Source organism: Triticum aestivum, chromosome 1B (genome assembly GCF_018294505.1).
Source record: "Triticum aestivum cultivar Chinese Spring chromosome 1B, IWGSC CS RefSeq v2.1, whole genome shotgun sequence".
In the NCBI taxonomy this organism is placed as follows: domain Eukaryota; kingdom Viridiplantae; phylum Streptophyta; class Magnoliopsida; order Poales; family Poaceae; genus Triticum; species Triticum aestivum.
Window position 1 is genome coordinate 621,425,880 of NC_057795.1, and position 14,136 is coordinate 621,440,015.

Below are 14,136 nucleotides of genomic sequence, written 5' to 3' on the forward strand. Positions count from 1 at the left end.
GTCCAAAGGCAGCGATATCTCCAGTCTAATTAACAGAACAGATGAGCAACACAACACAACACCTGCCAACAGCAAAGTACCATTACAACGACGCAACTTAAAGCATAAAAGTTTCCAGGAACAAGCAAACTAGTCTTATGACTTCCAAAGGAAAGACAATATAGATGCAAATGTTCTATATTTAGATAATGAATGTACATGTTCATTGAAGAATTCCATTCCCTTGTCTCGGTGGCCATGTAAATATGATACCATGTAACTATATTTACCCTTTTTTAGAGAGAGTTGAATATGGCGAGGTTGAAGCAGTTGAATTTCTATGTCTCTACTCTTTCGGTGGTGGTTCTTTGATTTAGTTTACACATGGGAGTTCAAAATCCTAGAGGGGAACTTACTACCCAGAGGATACATGTCATCAAAGAGATTTTTTTAAGCTGGGACTAACTATTACCTCGAATGATATTAATCTTAGGTAACAACATCACTCCAGGTAATGTTATTTGGATGTTTAGTTTGTGCACACATTATAATATTATGTATGTATGTTAGGACGACAAATGGCATGCTTTAAAATTTTGATATTTTGCACCACATTTTTGCGCAAGAAGATATATACATCATAGTCTTGTGCATCTGTCGACTCATGGAACCTATGTTGCATCCCACAGAGCCCAGATGGTGGAGCAGAGTTTGCTTTTTGGGTCGATTATGAGGGAGCAAAGTTAATGGCATTCCATGATGAAGCATGAGACAAAGCTTGGATGTCTAGGCAGGCCTCGTCATAGAGCCGAATCAAAGGCGCTAGCTTGGTGACTTGCTTTACCTTGCATAGGTAGCTTACCTTGTCATGTGGGATTGTATCACCTACTTGCATGTTTAGAGAACTAACTTCATCACATTTATCCCCAACATTGTAAATAAAAGCTAAAAACCCAAAGCCGTTTATCCACCCCCCCCCCCCCTAGTTGAAATCTTTGATCCTTTCAGTACGCCCCAACCATCCGTCCTACCACGACATGGAAATATCATGTACTCCTTGAGAACGTTGCTCCAACTTTTATTAGAGGGAATGATATTTGGTCCGGTGGAGCTTCCTTGTGAGAAACGGTAGACCGAGCTACAAGCAAGAAAATGATCCTTAACAAGCGAGTAGTGGGGTGTTCAAATCAATTTTTGCTCTAGAGGTTTTCGTGCTTTCTTAATTGAGAATTTCAAATCAATATTAATATATTTTTTAGTCAATATCATTTGGATTTCTCTATAAAGAAATACTCTAGAAGGATATTAAAGTATACAGACATACACATACATATATATACAATAATTTAAAGAGTTGTGAAAATATTAAAATAAAAATTCAAATACGCATGCAATTTTGTCATTTAAAAAAATCACATTTACGAGATTTGCTTTCACGGTCTTGTTACGGCAAATGTCTATAAAATGATAAAACCGGCATAACTTAATACTAATTGCATCTAGCGGAATTAAAATGTGGTTTGCAATTATCTATAATAAAACTATATAACAAAAAACATATAATTAATATTTAGCATTATTGTTATATAGTAGTGTGGTAAGCAATCCAAACAATTGAAAAAACTAAGAAATTGAAAAATATACATGTTTACATTGTGTTATGCTAAAAATGAATTATAAAGAAGTATACAAGTTTAATATGAATTATATTTATTTTAACTCATAATGAAAGTTGTATTGTCCTTTGGTGCGGTAATGTCTATTGATGTAGAACAACATATCTATAAACATTAACAAATTACTTGAAGCGATAAGTTTTGATCGCTTTTCTTAGGATACTACCGCACTGATGTGATGGCGGCCTGATCTTTCGATAAGGGTGGGAATAACTATCGATTTGTTGGATTTTGACCTTGAAGATCCGGCTATACCGTACTCGACGATATGCCTCAACAATTGCTAAACCAATCTCCGATGGTTATTGACCTTGCCTTAGACACGATCAACCTGAAGAATGAGGTTCGAGTTCCTGCAAGCAACCGAAGAATCGGCAAGAACAAAGGTGAATTGCAATCTCGAATTACGGATGAAAAAATGAGCACACCTAATAGATGAACAAGTTGGGGTTTCACTGTGGACCTGACAGGATGGTAGTCCTATGCGTCTCGTAGATGCAAATTGTAGTGATGACTAGACAATAAAATTAAACCCGAGTCATAACTTTGACCTAGATGTTTCACTACTGCTCCCGGTCGAAGGCGTCTGTGAATCGGACTGCTCAAAAGTTGTACGTGGTTGGCCTTGCTGGAAATTAGAGGCAAACACCTGACGGCGTAGCCGAGAACTCTAGAGGCCCACCCACGTAGTGATGTTGGGCCATGGAGTCAACTCCAAATCCTTTGGTCCTGCATGTGATGGTTCAGTGCATGTAGTGCTACTAAAGTGATCTTCATCTTTAATTGATTCTTCAATCTCTTTATTTCTGAGTACAAGTAAATCAGAAAATGAGCGTAGCATCATATTCTCGTCAGTTAAATCATGTGTACAAAAGAGCGATAATACCTGACCATTTATTTATCGTGCACATGCTCTAGTCATAGGACCAAGTGGAATAATTAATGTAAGAGTCACGGTGGGTGTAACAGCAGAACAGATGTCCTCATCAGATACAATGTTGAGAAATGGAAGATAAACTCATCTCCAGTTTTAGTACAACTGGGAGGGCAACAAAGGTCTTATTTAGACGCAGGAGATTGGGGTGCGTTTATTTATTCAATTGTCTATTGATTTTGAGCTTGGGTACGCAAGATCCAACCAAGACCCTAGAAAGATATTGATAATGGTATTGTATTTTAGTAGGATCCTGAAAGGTGGATTTTCCTGGATGTATTTTGCTTACTGCTCAATACATGATATGTTCATATCTTTACATGAACTTTATTTTGCACCTCATTATTTGAGATATATTATGTCATAAGTAATGTGCTTAATATAAACAGGGAAATATATTGTAGAAGGTATGCATGATGTATGACATTTTTAAAGTAATTGGAAAAATGGGGCAGACTATAAATTGTATGTACAAAAGGTCCATATATCACTAATTAGGTAATTGTAATTGATGACATGCTACTGAAGAGTAAATTGGAGACATGGTATATGTCCTCAAAATAGTTACTGGACATTTAATTATATGTAGTTTTGTTTATGATGAGGACATCCCTTCTGCTGTTATATGCTATTATAAAATGCTGAAGAATACGGTGAGTGTAACAGCAGTAGTTTTGTTTATGGTTCACATCCTCTTAGTCGCCATGTAATTATATGTCGAGTGTAGTTAGTAGTAATATCTGGAAGCATTACATGTGAGAAAAAATGACTTACAAAAGGCTGAGGACCTGGATCCATTTTTTTCCAATTTATAACAACATCATGGATCGTGGAAAGAATGGATCCGGGTCCCTCAGTAGTCATTAGAGATCCAACATCATATTTGCAACGCCATGGCAGCAATTGGCCATGGTCAACAACGCACTGCATGTTGGCTCTCTAATATACCCCAGGAGATTAGCTCTATCATTAGTGAGGAATGTAAAACCATAATCAATTAACGAAATGCCCCCCCCCCCCCCCAAAAAATAGATTTGCCGGGTAGACGTATCACTAGGGTCGGCAATCTGTCCAGTGGGGCGCCTGCATAGGTGGGGTTGGCAGTTCGCAAACCGTGTCTATAGCGGGCCAAATGGGCCGGGCCTGGCATGCCGGACCGCAAGCACACTGGCACGGCACGTGATGGGCCAAGCCCGGCACGCTCTAATCGGGCCGTGCCAGGCACGCGGCACGCCTTGGGCCATGTCTGGGCCTGAAGGCTGGGCACGCGGGCCGGCACGGCACGGCCCGTTTATCTTTTTTATTTTTTATCCAGATTTTTTTATATATAACACATAAAAAACAGCCCAGCTGGCCAAAATCATCCCAAGAAACAGCCTAGCAGGCCATCAGGCTAGTGGGCTAGCGTGCCTGACGTGCCGTCGGGTCGGCCCGTTTGACTCTTGGGCCGTGCTTGGGCCGGAGGAGGCAGAACGCGGGCCGGCATGGCACGGCCCGACTAATAAGCGTGCCATGGCGGGTCGGGCCGTGCCAGGCATGATTAAGGTGGGCCGGGCCGAGTCGGCCCGTTTGGCCAGCTATAGCCGTGTCGTTGCACTTACTAGGTTTTGGAATAAAATATATATTTGCATTTCCCTTGAAATTTCAAATGAGTTAAGTAGTTCTTTAGTAGAATATGTCCTACTTGCCTTGCATTTGGTACATTTATATCTTATACCAAATAACAACAATACTCTGCTTTTGGTATACTATGAGCACTCGTCTAGGCGCTGCCATTACACTTTCGACCAGGTGCGCAAGTTATTGGTGCTGGATATACATACTAGTTTGGCTCACTGTTAAAGTATACTTGACCCACATGTTAGGGCATCTTCTACGGCAACCCGAAAAAATTCCCGCATCCGTCCGCGAACAGGGGATCTTTCCACGGACACGGATTCGAAAGGCAGCCATCCAACGCTAGCCGTATACATTTTTACAACCACTCAAACCAACCAGACGAAATTCATGCAAACACGGACGGATTTCATAGAAACTGGACACAAACGGTTACATTTTGGAAATATTTTAACTAAAAAGTTAAAACTATGTGCACGCACGATCACGCGAAGCTCCACTCCACGACACGGGTACACTACACTAGTCTATGACCGGCCGCGGTGGATCCCTTCGTCACCGGACTACCAGGAGTCCTGGAGGCATATTCTTCCCCCGTATCACCCCTATGTCCGGTTGTGTCGCTCATCGGAGTGTGACGAAGAGGGTGCTCCAGCTGGAGGGGAAGGGTGCTTCCGTGGATGCCCAGGCCAAGGTGGCCTAAGATAAAGAAGAAATCGGGCACGTGACCAGCTGTACAAGCCGGCGACGCGCCGGCGGTGGCCTTCCTGGGACCCAAGCGGCGGCAGCCTCCCGTGTTCTATTTTCCCTCGAAGTTGCCAGAGTTAAAAGGAATTATTTGTCGTGGTTAGCCCCAACCGTCTGGCATATCTTTATATTGATAGATCAACTTGTACAACGAGGAAATACAACGGGTATACAACACGTACACATATACATAGGGAATACAACTCTAACACCCCACCTCAGTCTAAACCGTCCTGAACAAGGTTGAGATTGGAACGGAATCGACGAAGTGTGAGCTGAGTAGAAGGCTTCGTGAATACGTCAGCCAACTGATCACCAGTGGAGATGAACCGAACATCAAGAGCACCCAAGGCAACCCGCTCACGCACAAAGTGAAAATCAACCTCGATATGCTTCATGCGGGCATGAAAAACTGGATTGGCAGATAAGTATGTGGCGCCAACATTGTCACACCACAAAACAGGAGGGTGGGGAAGAAACACACCAAGCTCCTTCAACACCGACTGTATCCATATAGCCTCAGCGGTGCCATTGGCCAAAGCCTTGTACTCTGCCTCACCACTAGAGCGAGAAATCGTGGGTTGCTTGCGAGAACTCCAGGAAACCAGATTGGATCCAAGAAAAATGGGAAAACTTCCCGTAGACCGTCAATCATCAGAACAATCCGCCCAATCTGCATCAGTGAAAATACTCAGCCCCATAGAAGCAGAGCACCGGAAACGCAAACCAGTGGACACGGTGCCTCGGATATATTGAAGAGTTCGCTTCACGGCCTCATAGTGAGCGGTAGTAGGCTGCGACAAGTATTGGCACACCTTGTTAACAGCAAATGACAAGTCTGGACGTGTCAGAGTTAGGTACCGGAGACCCCCAACAAGACTCCTGTACTTGAAAGTATCCTCAGAGCTGAGCGGTTGTCCTTAATCTCAAGATAATTTGTCGGAAGTAAACATGGGAGTAGTAAAAGGCCGACATTGCTCCATGTTGGCCCGATGCAAGAGATCAAGAGCATATTTGTGTTGCGTCAAATCCATACCCTCAGAACTGTAAGTGGCCTCAATACTAAGAAAATACTCCAGACGCCCAAGGTCCTTGTTAGGAAAAGAACCAGAAAGGGTGGTAACCAGCTTCTCAACATCAGACGAAGAGGATCCAGCCAAGACGATGTCATCAACATAGACGAGCATATATATGACAACCCCCTGATGATCGAAGATAAACAGAGAGGTATCGGCCTTGGTAGCAACAAAACCGAGCTGATGAAGCTTGTCACTCAAGTGTGCATACCAGGCACGAGGCGACTGTTTGAGACCATAGAGAGCACGCTGCAGTTTGCAAACATACCGAGGGTACCGAGAATCCTCAAAACTAGGAGGTTGCTGCATGTATATGTCCTCAGACAGAAAACCATGAAGGAAGGCATTACTCACATCAATCTGACGAAGGCACCAACCGCGAGAGGCAGCAACAGAAAGCAGCAGGCGAACTGTGACTGGTTTAACCACAGGGCTGAAAGTATCATGATAATCTATACCATACTATTGTGTGAAACCTCGAGCCACAAGCCTCGCCTTGTATTTATCAACTGAACCATCAGGACGGAACTTCGTTTTGAAGATCCATTTGCTGCCAATAATGTTAGTGCCAGGTGGATGGGGTAACAATATCCACGTCTTGTTAGCCTGAAGAGCCTCGAACTCAGCCTCCATAGCAGCACGCCAAGCTGGCTCAGAGAGAGCGATGCGATGAGATGATGGCTCCACCATGAACGTTCGGCGATGATAGGGATCATACCGAACCGTGCCATCCCGATACACCTTGGGACGGGAGATATCATTATGTCGTCGTGTGACGATGACCCGTGCGGATTCAGCAGTGGGAGGTGCTGGAGGCGGCGACGAGGGTGATGAAGCGGGCGGCGACGAGGTAGACCCGTCACGAGCCAGAGACGCGGGCGCTGACGGGGTGAGCGAAGGAGACCCATCACGAGCAGCAGACCGCCCAGGCGACGGAGAGCGGGAACGCGGGCCGTGGTCAAGGACCGGGACCAGCGTGTTGGCCTGGGCGGGGTCAGCACCAGGAGTAGCGCAAGAGGCCGACCCGGGGTTGGCCAGCGTGCCTGCATGCAGGTGGGACCCGGGCGTGCCGTCCGAGGCATGCAGAGGCTGTGCCAATCCGGGTGTGGCCTGTGGGCCTGCATGGGACCCGCGCGTGCCATGGCCGTGCGCTGAAAATAAGCATGGAGGCGGTGATACTCACCCCCCTCCCCAGTCTGACTGAACAGAACGAACCTTAGCATTCAAGAGACGCTCAACATGGTTTTGAAAAGTGTAAAAGATGCTCTCAACATCAGATTTATGTTTGATCAAGTATATCCAGCAATAATGACTATAGTCATCAATGAAGCTGACATAGTACTTAAAACCCCCGGAATATGGCAAAGCAGGCCCCCAAACATCGGTATGAATAAGCTCAAGTGGTGATGCAGAGACACGAGTAGAATAATTATATGGTAATTGGTGACTTTTAGCACGCTGACAAGCATCACAAATAGAAGACTCAATGTTTGGAGAGCACAACAATTTATTGGAACTAACGATTGTATGAACTATTTTATTCGAAGGATGACCAAGACGCTCATGCCACTGCTCGGTAGTCAGCCTAACACCTGAAGACGCATGACGCCCAGAAGCTACGACGCGGCTTAACGGAAGAGGGTAGAGGCTGCCACTACTCCTACCGCGAAGAAGGATTTTCTTCATGACCTTGTCCTTGACATAGAAAAAGAATTTATGAAACTCAATGAAGATTTTATTGTCAGAAACAAGGCGATAGACAGAGAGCACATTAGTGCTAAGTTCAGGAACAAGAAGAATATCTTTGAGTTCTATTGGAGTGGATAACCAGGTAAACGAGAGTGGCCAACATGCGTAATAGAAAAACCTATACCGTTGGCGACTTGCACTTGATCCGTGCCGGTGTAGCGCTCCTGGATGTTCATCCGGCTCATGTCGTTGGTGAGATGTTCCATGGCACCGGTGTCGAAGAGCCAACATTGGCTGGGGCCGGGTTGGTAAGAGGCCGAATTGCCAGCACGATTCTCGTCGTACTGAAACGCATGGTTGTAGCGTTGTTTACACTGGAGAGCATCATACCCCCTGTACTGGCAAACTTGACAGTGGGGGCGCTCGCGCCGGTTGTTGCGCCTGCCACCGCCATTGCCCTGTCCTCCTCCGCTGTTACTCGCACCATCGCCCCATTAGTTGGAGCGGTTGTTACCACGGGCGGCCTGATACGTCGCCGTCGTATCTATAATTTTTCATTGTTCCATGCCATTACTCTACAACTTTCTTATACTTTTGGCAACTTTTGATATTATTTTTGGGACTAACATATTGATCCAGCGCCCAGTACCAGTTTCTGTTTGTTGCTTGTTTTATGTTTCACAAAAAACCCATATCAAACGGAGTCCAAACGGGATAAAAAATGGACGGAAAATATTTTTGGAATATTTGTGATATTTGGGAAGAAGAATCAACGCGAGATGGTGCCCGAGGGGGCCACGAGGCAGGGGGCGCGCCCCAGGAGGCAGGAGCGCCCCTGACCCTCGTGGGCACCCCGTAAGGCGGTTTCTGCTATTCTTTTGCCGCAAGAAAGCTAATTTTTGGAAAAAAAATTGTGGCGAAGGTTTCAATCCAATTGGAGTTACGTATCTCCGGATATATAAGAAACGGTGAAAGGGCAGAATACCGGAACGCAGAAATAGAGAGAGACAGAGAGATGGATCCAATCTCGGAGGGGCTCTCGCCCCTCCCACGCCATGGAGACCATGGACCAGAGGGGAAACCCTTCTCCCATCTAGGGAGAAGGTCAAGGAAGAAGAAGAAGAAGGGAGGATCTCTCCCCCTCGCTTCCGGTGGTGCCGGAGTGCCACCGGGGCCATCATCACCACGATCTACACCAACAACTTCACCGCCTTCATCACCAACTCTTCCCTCCTCTATGCAGCAGTGTAACCCCTCTTTTACCTGCTGTAATATCTACTTAAACATGGTGCTCAACGCTATATATTATTTCCCAATGACGTATGGCTATCCTATGATGTTTGAGTGGGTCCGTTTTGTCCTATGGGTTAATTGATGATCGTGATTGGTTTGAGTTACATGTTTTATTATTGGTGTTGTCCTATGGTGCTCTCCGTCTCGCGCAAGCGTGAGGGATTCCCGCTGTAGGGTGTTGCAATACGTTCATGATTCTCTTATAGTGGGTTGCTTGAGTGACAGAAGCATAAACCCGAGTAAGGGGGTTGTTGCGTATGGGATAAAGAGGATTTGATGCTTTAATGCTATCGTTGGGTTTTACCTTAATGATCTTTAGTAGTTGCAGATGCTTGCTAGAGTTCCAATCATAAGTGCATATTATCCAAGAAGAGAAAGTATGTTAGCTTATGCCTCTCCCTCAAATAAAATTGCAATAATGATTACCGGTATAGTTATCAATTGCCTAGGGACAAATAACTTTCTCGTGACAAAAAGCTCTCTACTAAAACTAACTTAGTTGTGTCTTCATCTAAACAGCCCCTACTTTTTATTTACGTGCTCTTTATTATCTTGCAAACCTATCCTATCACGCCTGCAAAGTACTTCTAGTTTCATACTTGTTCTAGGTAAAGCGAACGTCAAGCGTGCGTAGAGTTGTATCGGAGGTCAATAGAACTTGAGGGAATATTTGTTCTACCTTTAGCTCCTCGTTGGATTCAACACTCTTACTTATCGAAAGAGGCTACAATTGATCCCCTATACTTGTGGGTTACCAAGACCTTTTTCTGGCGCCGTTGCCGGAGAGTCATAGCGTGTGGGGTGAATATTCTCGTGTGTTCTTGTTTGCTTTATCACTAAGTAATTTTTATTTGCTGTTCTTAGTTGTTTTCTATCTTTAGTTATGGATATGGTACACGAAATACCAAAAAAATTAGGTATACTTGCTACTCATGGAGATGGGGAACCTCCTAAAACCCTCGATGCTGGTTATGTGAAAAATATTATGTACTACTTTGATAATCCTGAGAAAACCCCATTCAATTATGTTATGGGAGACACGTTGGATCAACGTGAATACTTTAGGGATTATCGCTTGACACAAAAAGGGAAACAATTATGGGATCAAATTCATATGTTACATTGGTATGCTCGTCAACTATGCTTGAGATATGATTATTCTTGTTGCTCTAGGATGAAGGCTCCACACCTTCCCTTTTCATGCCAATTCAATGTTGATAAAACCTTGGCTTCTTGTGCTAATGGTATCTATGATTACTATGATGTGGAACAAATAGAAGAATTCGTTGCTTTTATGGATGCTTATGAAATTGAATCATTGTTTAAAGAGTGTGAAAATCTTGATGTTGTTGTTTACAGACCTTGACATGAGCACATACCTTCAAATGAGCACATACCTTGACATGATCTTGAAGGTGTTCAAGATGGATCAGTCAAAGAAGGAGTTCTTGCCTGAGTTGTAAGGTATGAAGTTAAGAGTTAAAGCTCGACCACGGCAGAAGAGAGAGAAAGGATGAAGTTCGTCCCCTATGCTTCAGACGTAGGCTCTATAGTATGCTATGATGTGTACTACACCGGAAGTGTGCCTTGCCATGAGTCAGTTAAGGGGTACAAGAATGTTCCAGGAGTGGATAATTGGACAGCGGTCAAAATTGTCCTTGGAGTAAATAAGGACATGTTTCTCAATTATGGAGGTGATAAAGAGTTCGGCGTAAAGGGTTATGTCGATGCAAGCTTTAACACCTATCCGAATGACTTTGAGTAGCAAACCGGATACGTATAGTGGAGCAACCATTTGGAATAGCTCCAAGTGGAGCGTGGAAGCAGCATTTACAATATGACATAGAGAATTGCGAAATTGCGAAATACATACGAATCTGAATGTCGCAGACCCGTTGACTAAAACCTCTCTCACAAGCAAAACATGATCAAACCCCAGAACTCATTGAGTCTTAATCACATGGTGATGTGAACTAGTTTAGTGACACTAGTAAACTCTTTGGATGTTGGTCACATGGCGATGTGACCTATCAGTGTTAATCACATGGCGATGTGAACTAGATTATTGACTCTAGTGCAAGTGGGAGACTGTTGGAAATATGCCCTAGAGGCAATAATAAATTAGTTATTATTATTATATTTCCTTGTTCATGATAATCGTTTATTATCCATGCTATAATTGTATTGATAGGAAACTCAGATACATGTGTGGGTACATAGACAACACCATGTCCCTAGTAAGCCTCTAGTTGACTAGCTCGTTGATCAATAGATGGTTATGGTTTCCTGACCATGGACATTGGATGTCGTTGATAACGGGATCACATCATTAGGAGAATGATGTGATGGACAAGACCCAATCCTAAGCCTAGCACAAAGATCGTGTAGTTCGTATGCTAAAGCTTTTCTAATGTCAAGTATCATTTCCTTAGACCATGAGATTGTGCAACTCCTGGATACCGTAGGAATGCTTTGGGTGTACCAAACGCACAACATAACTAGGTGGCTATAAAGGTGCACTACGGGTATCTCCGAAAGTGTCTGTTGGGTTGGCACGAATCGAGACTGGGATTTGTCACTCCGTGTAACGGAGAGGTATCTCTGGGCCCACTCGGTAGGACATCATCATAATGTGCACAATGTGACCAAGGGGTTGATCACGGGATGATGTGTTACGGAACGAGTAAAGAGACTTGCCGGTAACGAGATTTAGCAAGGTATCGGCATACCGACGATCGAATCTCGGGCAAGTACAATACCGCTAGACAAAGGGAATTGTATACGGGATTGATTGAATCCTTGACATCGTGGTTCATCCGATGATATCATCGTGGAATATGTGGGAGCCAACATGGGTATCCAGATCCCGCTGTTGGTTATTAGCCGGAGAGTTGTCTCGGTCTTGTCTGCATGGTTCCCGAACCTGTAGGGTCTACACACTTAAGGTTCGGTGACACTAGGGTTGTAGAGATAATAGTATGCGATAACCCGAATGTTGTTCGGAGTCCCGGATGAGATCCCGGACGTCACGAGGAGTTCCGGAGTGGTCCGGAGGTAAAGATTTATATATAGGAAGTCCAGTTTCGGCCACCTGGAAAGTTTCGGGGGTCATCGATATTGTACCGGGACCACCGAAAGGGTCCCGGGGGTCCACCGGGTGGGGGCACCTATCCCGGAGGGCCCCATAGGCTGAGGGGGCGTGGGAACCAGCCCCTGGTGGGCTGGTGCGCCCCCCTTTGGGCCTCCCATGCGCCTAGGGTTAGAAACCCTAAGGGGTGGGGGCGCCTCCACTTGGCTTGGAGGCCAAGCCACCCCTAGGGCCGCCGCCACCCTCCCTAGATGGGATCTACAAGGGTCCGGCGCCCCCCCTAGGCCCCTATATATAGTGGAGGGGAGGGAGGGCAGCCACACCTGAGTCCCTGGCGCCTCCCTCTCTGCCGTGACACCTCTTCCTCCCCGCTTGCGCTTGGCGAAGCCCTGCTGGGATGCCGTACTTCCACCACCACGCTGTCGTGCTGCTGGATCTCCATCAACCTCTCCTCCCCTTGCTGGATCAAGGAGGAGATTTCTCTCCCAACCGTATGTGTGTTGAACGCGGAGGTGCCGTCCGTTCGGCGCTAGGATCATCGGTGATTTGGATCACGACGAGTACGACTCCTTCAACCCCGTTCTCTTGAACGCTTCCGCTTAGCGATCTACAAGGGTATGTAGATGCACTCCCCTCTCTCTCGTTGCTAGTTTCTCCATATATAGATCTTGGTGACTCGTAGGAAAATTTTGAATATCTGCTACGTTCCCCAACAGTGGCATCATGAGCTAGGTCTATTGCGTAGATTCTATGCACGAGTAGAACACAAAGTAGTTGTGGGTGTTGATTTTGTTCAATATGCTTACCGTTACTAGTCTTATTTTGATTCAGCAGCATCGTGGGATGAAGCGGCCTGGACCGACCTTACACGTACTCTTACGTGAGACAGGTTCCACCGACTGACATGCACTTGTTGCATAAGGTGGCTAGCGGGTGCCAGTCTCTCCCACTTTAGTCGGATCGGATTCGATGAAAAGGGTCCTTATGAAGGGTAAATAGCAATTGACATATCACGTTATGGTTTTTGCGTAGGTAAGAAATGTTCTTGCTAGAAACCCATAGCATCCACGTAAAACATGCAAACAACAATTAGAGGACGTCTAACTTGTTTTTGCAGGATATGCTATGTGATGTGATATGGCCAAAAAGAATGTGATGAATGATATGTGATGTATGAGATTGATCATGTTCTTGTAATACGAATCATGACTTGCATGTCGATGAATATGACAACCGGCAGGAGCCATAGGAGTTGTCTTAATTTATTGTATGACCTGCGTGTCATTGAACAACGCCATGTAACTACTTTACTTTATTGCTAACCGGTAGCCATAGTAGTAGAAGTAATAGTTGGCGAGACAACTTCATGAAGACACGATGATTGAGATCATGGTGTCATGCTGGTGACGATGATGATCGTGGAGCCCCGAAGATGGAGATCAAAAGGAGCAAAATGATATTGGCCATATCATGTCACTATCTTGATTGCATGTGATTTTTATCATGTTTATGCATCTTATTTCCTTAGAACGACGGTAGTAAATAAGATGATCCCTCATTAAAATTTCGAGAAAGTGTTCCCCCTAACTATGCACCGTTGCGAAAGTTCGTGGTTTCGAAGCACCATGTGATGATCGAGTGTGATAGATTCTAACGTTCACATACAATGGGTGTAAGCTAGATTTACACACGCGAACCACTTAGGTTGACTTGACGAGCCTAGCATGTACATACATGGCCTCGGAACACAAGAGACCTAAAGGTCGAGCATGAGTCGTATAGTAGATACGATCAACATGAAGATGTTCACCGATGATGACTAGTCCATCTCACGTGATGATCGGACACGGCCTAGTTGACTCGGATCATGTAATCACTTAGATGACTAGAGGGATGTCTATCTGAGTGGGAGTTCATAAGATGAACTTAATTATCCTGAACATAGTCAAAAGGTTTTTGCAAATTATGTCATAGCTCATGCTTTAGTTCTACTGTTTTAGATATGTTCCTAGAGAAAATATAGTTGAAAGTTGATAG